The sequence below is a fragment of the Lactuca serriola genome, chromosome 2, assembly GCF_051521515.1.
Source record: "Lactuca serriola cultivar US96UC23 chromosome 2, Lser_US96UC23_V15, whole genome shotgun sequence".
NCBI classification, from domain to species: Eukaryota; Viridiplantae; Streptophyta; class Magnoliopsida; order Asterales; family Asteraceae; genus Lactuca; species Lactuca serriola.
In genome coordinates, this window is record NC_136409.1 from 73,980,505 (window position 1) to 73,986,504 (window position 6,000).

General features: G+C 46.9%; 1 pseudogene; it reads right to left on the bottom strand.

The window, feature by feature from the left end:
- Positions 1 to 3,564, bottom strand: part of LOC145089338 (leucine aminopeptidase 2, chloroplastic-like) — a 29,355-nt pseudogene extending 25,791 nt beyond the window's left edge.
- Positions 3,565 to 6,000: the final 2,436 nt, after the last annotated feature.

A 6,000-nucleotide genomic window follows, 5' to 3' on the forward strand; every position in this document is an offset into this window, starting at 1 on the left:
ATGTGTACTCGAGATCTTCGGGGTAGAGTTTCCGATCGATTTAGTCCCCATTGCGATAGAAGATGTCTGCGTCATCGTGGGCATGGACTGATTGAGCCAATTTGGAGCGATCATCGACTGCGAGCGATAGCTGGTGATCATGTGAGATCCTAGTGGGGGAGTTCTTACGGTGTACAGCGAGGGTACCCGTCCAGATTCAGCGTTTTGTTCGGCTGCTAGAGCGAGGCAGAGTCTACAGCAGGGCTGTAGTGGTTTTGTGGCATATGTGATGGATACGAGAGTTGATACAGAGCAACCTAGTTCGGTTGAGGAGGTTCCGATAGTGCGCGAGTTCCCGGATGTTTTTCCCTAAGAGTTACCAGGTGTGCCTCCCAAGAGGCAGGTGGAGTTCCGCATTGATTTGATTCCGGGGGCAACACCTATCGCCGAGGCGCCCTATCGCCTTACACCTCCAGAGATGCAGGAGTTATCCTCGCAGCTTCAGGAGCTGCTGGGGAAGGGGTTTATACGGCCGAGCAGCTCGCCGTGGAGAGCACCGATCCTTTTTGTGAAGAAAAAGGATGGTTCACACCGGATGTGCATAGATTACCGAGAGCTGAACAAGTTAACGGTCAAGAACCGTTATCCTTTGCCGAGGATCGATGATTTGTTCAATCAGTTGCATGGATTTGTTCAATCAGTTGCATGGAGCATCTTGGTTTTCCAAGATTGATCTAAGATCTGGATATCATCAGATGAGGGTGCGAGAGGAGGATATCCAGAAGACCGCATTTAGGACTCGTTATGGGCATTACGAGTTCGTGGTGATGCCCTTCGGGCTCACCAATGCGCCTGCAGCATTCATGGATCTCATGAACAAAGTATGCAGACCGATGTTGGATCGATCGGTGATTGTATTCATTAACGACATCTTGGTATATTCTAGATCCAGGGAGCAGCACGAGGAGCATTTGCGAGAGATCCTCAGTGTGTTGAGATCGAAGAGGCTTTATGCCAAATTCTCCACGTGTGATTTCTGGTTACGAGAGGTGCAGTTCCTTGGTCATCTCGTTAACCAGAATGGAATTCTGGTCGATCCGGCCAAGATCGAGGCAGTAATGAGTTGGGAGGTGCCGAAATCTCCTTCAGAGATCAGGAGTTTTCTGGGATTTGCCGGTTACTATCGGAGGTTCATCAGGGATTTCTCCAAGATTGTTATTCCTCTCACCAGGTTGACCCGGAAAGGGGTAGCGTTCAGTTGGGGTCCAGAGCAACAGTCCTCATTTGAGACTCTTTGCCAGAGATTGTGAGAAGCCCCGGTGTTGGCTCTTCCGGATGGGATGGAGGACTTCGTAGTATATTGTGACGCATCGATATCAGGGTTGGGTGCGGTGTTAATGTAGAGGGGGCATGTGATCGCGTATGCATCGAGGCAGCTGAAGCCTCATGAGATGAGGTATCCTACCCATGATCTAGAATTGGGGGCTGTGGTTTTCGCCCTCAAGATTTGGCGTCACTATCTGTATGGGGTTTGGTGTACGATATACACGGACCACAAGAGCTTGAAGTATTTGATGGGTCAGCCAATTCTGAACATGCGTCAGTGGAGATGGTTGGATGTGGTAAAGGATTACGATTGCGAGATCCTGTACCACCCGGGCAAGGCTAATGTGGTAGCTGACGCCCTGAGTCGTAGGGCAGAGAGTGCCCCGATTCAGGGTATTTGTATGAGATTGACGGTGATGACTCTGGTGTTGGACGCTATCAGAGGGGCTCAGGCTGAGGCAGTGAGACCGGAGAACCGTAAGAGAGAGCGGGTTATCGGGAAGGTGTCAGAATTCGTTACCGATAGCAGGGGGCTTATGACTTTTCAGGGCCGGATTTGGGTACCGTTTGTAGGCGGAACGCGTACCCTCTTGATGGAAGAGGCGCATAGATCGAGGTTCTCGATTCATCCCGGGGCCACTAAGATATATCTAGACCTTAATAGGGAGTATTGGTGGCCCTGTATGAAGAGAGATGTGGCGTCGTTCGTTGAGAGGTGTCTAACCTGTCGAAGGGTTAAGGCCGAACATCAGAGACCGCATGGTAAGCTGCAGCCACTGGAGGTTACGGAGTGGAAACGGGAGCAGATTTCCATGGATTTTATCACCAAATTGCCAAGAACAACAAGGGGTGTTGATGCAATTTGGGTGATAGTAGACCGCTTGACGAAGAGCGCTCACTTTCTCGCCATTAGTGAGAGTTCTTCTGCGGAGAGATTGGCACAACTATATGTGAGAGAGGTGGTATCGCGGCATGGGGTGCCAATCTCGATTGTGTCAGATCGAGATGTGTGTTTCACTTCCAGATTCTGGAAAAAATTCCATGAGGAGTTGGGTACGAGGCTGCATTTTAGCACCACATACCACCCACAGACGGATGGACAGAGCAAGCGGACGATTCAGACGCTCGAGGACATGCTCTGAGCATGTGTGTTGGATTTTGGAGGGAGTTGGGACACGTATTTGCCCTTAGCAGAGTTTTCCTACAACAACAGCCATCATTCGAGCATCGGTATGCCACCCTTTGAGCTGTTGTATGGGAGGAGGTGTCGGACTCCCATTTGCTAGGGAGAAGTAGGGCAACGTGTGATGGGTAGCACGGAGATTGTGCTTCAGACGACAGAGTTGATACAGCAGGTCAGCCAGAGATTGCTGACCGCCTAGAGTCGCCAGAAGAGTTATGCCGATAGGCGCCGATCCGAGCTCGAGTTCCAGGTTGGTGATTTTGTTCTCCTGAAGGTATCTCCTTGGAAAGGAGTGATTCGATTCAGGAAGAGAGGCAAGTTAGGGCCCCGGTATATTGGGCCATTCAGAGTGATCGCAAGGGTGGGCAGGGTAGCATATCGCTTGGAGCTACCTGCGGAATTGGATCAAATTCATAATACCTTCCACGTGTCCCAGCTGAGGAAGTGTATAGCCGACGAGTAGGCGGTAGTGCCATTAGAGGACATACAGGTAAATGCGAGCCTGAACTACGTGGAGAAACCAATTGCGATTGTATATCGAAAGATCAAGGTACTGAGGAACAAGGAGGTGCCTCTGGTGCAGGTCCAGTGGCAGCATCGGAAAGGGTCAGAGCTTACTTGGGAGCCGGAGCGTGAGATGCGTGAGCAGCATCCGGAGTTATTTTCAGAGTGAGACTTCGACGGCGAAGTCTGATTCTAGTGGGGGAGAATTGTAACATCCGGACTCCCAGGTATATTATTTTGTTCATTTATTTTTGAAGTTTGTGGAGGAACTCGGCGAGTTGGTGCCAAGACTCGCCGAGTATGGTCGCGGATGTTCATCCGGGTTCGCGTGCAGACTCGGCGAGTCCACGCTATTTTATGAAACCCTAATCCCCCGGGTTTAGGACCTATTTAAGGGCACTTATAGCCTCCCATTGCGGCTACCAGTCCCTTGAGTGAACCCTAAGTGAGCCAAATCGTTGTGAGGAAGGAGAAGACTCATTTGAACCTTGTACCTTTGATTTAGCAAGAAGAAGGTGACCAAGAGCAACAGGAGGTGCGGTTCTAGCAGTTCCAGAGTCCAGAGACTTCATTTTTGAGGTAATAGTCGACCCCTTTTTCCAGTTTTGGTGTTGATCTTTAGAGATAGGGTTTTCTAACCCCTTTTAGGGTGGTGGTGTGGAACAAATAGCCCCTCATCGAGTTGTGCCTTGGATCTGGACTCAAAGAGGTCCAGAGACCTTAACCCTTGGAGCTTTATGAATCAGTTTGGGGTTATTGGGCTTAGGTTGCCATTTATGGGACCAAACCACCATTTGATGCCTTGTTGTTGATTTTTAAGCATCAAGTTTCGACCTTTACGTGACAATCATGCTTGGGAAGGCCAGATCTATGGCTTAGGGGCACAGATCTGACCTCAGGAGGTCAATAGAGTTTGTGCATGCCATGAACTCGCCGAGTTGTTCTTGAGACTCGGCGAGTAGAGTTAGGGCTTCACGTAAATAACTCAGTGGGTAGACTAGCTGAGTTGGGGGATAACTCAGTGAGTCAGAAGGGGGTCAGAGGACTGGAGTTCAAGGCGGTACTCGCCGAGTTGTTCTTGAGACTCGGCGAGTTGAGTCGGGGTGGCCCCGCGATTCATGACCGGTGTGACTCATCGAGCATAAGGAGGGACTCAACGTGCCAAGCGGGACAAAGACTTAGTAATCGTGTGTACTCGCCGAGTCGTCGGAGTGCACTCGGCAAGTTAGGTCAAAGTTTGACCGTTGACTTTTGATTGACTTTTAGGGTTTGACCAACAATGGAGTCTTTAAGTCAAGAGAGGGGTACTTTTACCCTTCCGAAGGTGCCCATAGAGGGTGAGTCTAGTCTCGAGAGTTATATTTATGTGAGTATTTACCTTATGTGAATAGGCGGAGGGTAGGCGATATTTCTACCGAGTAAGGGAATTTCCGAGACGCTTGAGGTGAGTCTTCTCACTATACTTTACCTAGTATGGTAACAGAGTTATGTGATAGAGTATTTTAGAGTTATATGCCAGTGTAATTGCATGTTATTATGTGTTGTGATATGTGATATGTATGATTCAGAGTTACAGAGTTAGGACCTTCGGGTCCATAGAGTTAGGGCCAGAGGGCCCACAGAGAGTTGGGGCTGGAGGGCCCCACTGAGACACATTGACCTAAGGGTCAACAGAGTTGCATCCTCGAGTGGCTATTGTGTGATAGAGTGGTATTTTTGGGAACTCACTAAGCAATTATGCTTACACTGTATGTGTTATGTTTTTCAGGTACCAGTGATGATCGCGGGAAGGCGACGACATGATTAGTACACACGCGCATTGGAGTTTATATATATTTGATCTTGGGATTTGTACTATTACAATGATGGATACAATGTTTTATTTATGAATGCAAATGATATTTAATGTTTTTAAAAAGTGAAAAATTGTTCAAATTTTTACGGTGTTACAATATGTATCTAAATTAGCGATTTCATTAGATAAAGTGTCAGGTAAACACTTGTTTTTGGTTAAGGAATGTTACTAGGACTTGGTTGAATCGAGGAAACAAGCTTTTCACCACTAAAGAGTTGTTTACGGCCGTAAATGGGGTTTACGGCCATGAACTGGGTATGCGGCCTAGAATAGAGTTTACGCCGAGAACTGGGTTTACGGCCGTGAACAGGGTTAACGGTCGTGAACTGAGTTTACGACTTTTGAAGATTGAAGGGTTTACGGCCGTAAACTCAAGAACAAGGGTTCTTGTTTTCGACGAAAAAGTGTTCCAGATGCTCCCAAATGACGATTTCCAGTGTTTTTCGGGTGAAAGGAGGGATTTTTGGTGTTTACGGTCAAGAGGTTTGTGACATCCCCATTTTCACGGCCAGAAAAGACCGATTATGTTTATGCTTTATAAAAATCAGAGTACCTCTTTTAATAAAAATGTTGCGGAATTTGTTCCCAGAAAAACATGATAAATACGTTATCAAAGCATTTATGAAGAAATGTATTTTTATTCATTTTCAAAACCTTGGGATGTCATCGTCAATATAGAAATATAAGCATAAACAGAACTTACATTCATTTACACTAGTGATCTACATCTCTTTTAAATCTCTCAGTGTAAAGTAGCTTCATATCGACACTTGTTATACAAATAAGCTTGAGTGGGTCAGGTTGGGAAACCTGGTGAGTACATAGGGTTTTCAACCCACAATAATATAATTATTATGTTTAAACATCAAACAATCAACCCAATTACCCATCCCCATTATCTTCTTTACTCTTAAGGGTCTACCCTAAGAGTCATCTATCCTGCATTCGTTCATTTCGAAGTCCCTTACTTCCAGGTTTTATAAGACAGGAACTAGTTCCATAGCTGCCAATGCACTAAATCCATAGCTGCTAAAGTTCACTCATCAGGTACTAAATCCATAGCTATCAGTGTAGGTACTAAGTCCATAGCTACCAATGTTTATCTAACAGGCACTAAGTCCATAGCTACCAGGTACTAAGTCCATAGCTACCA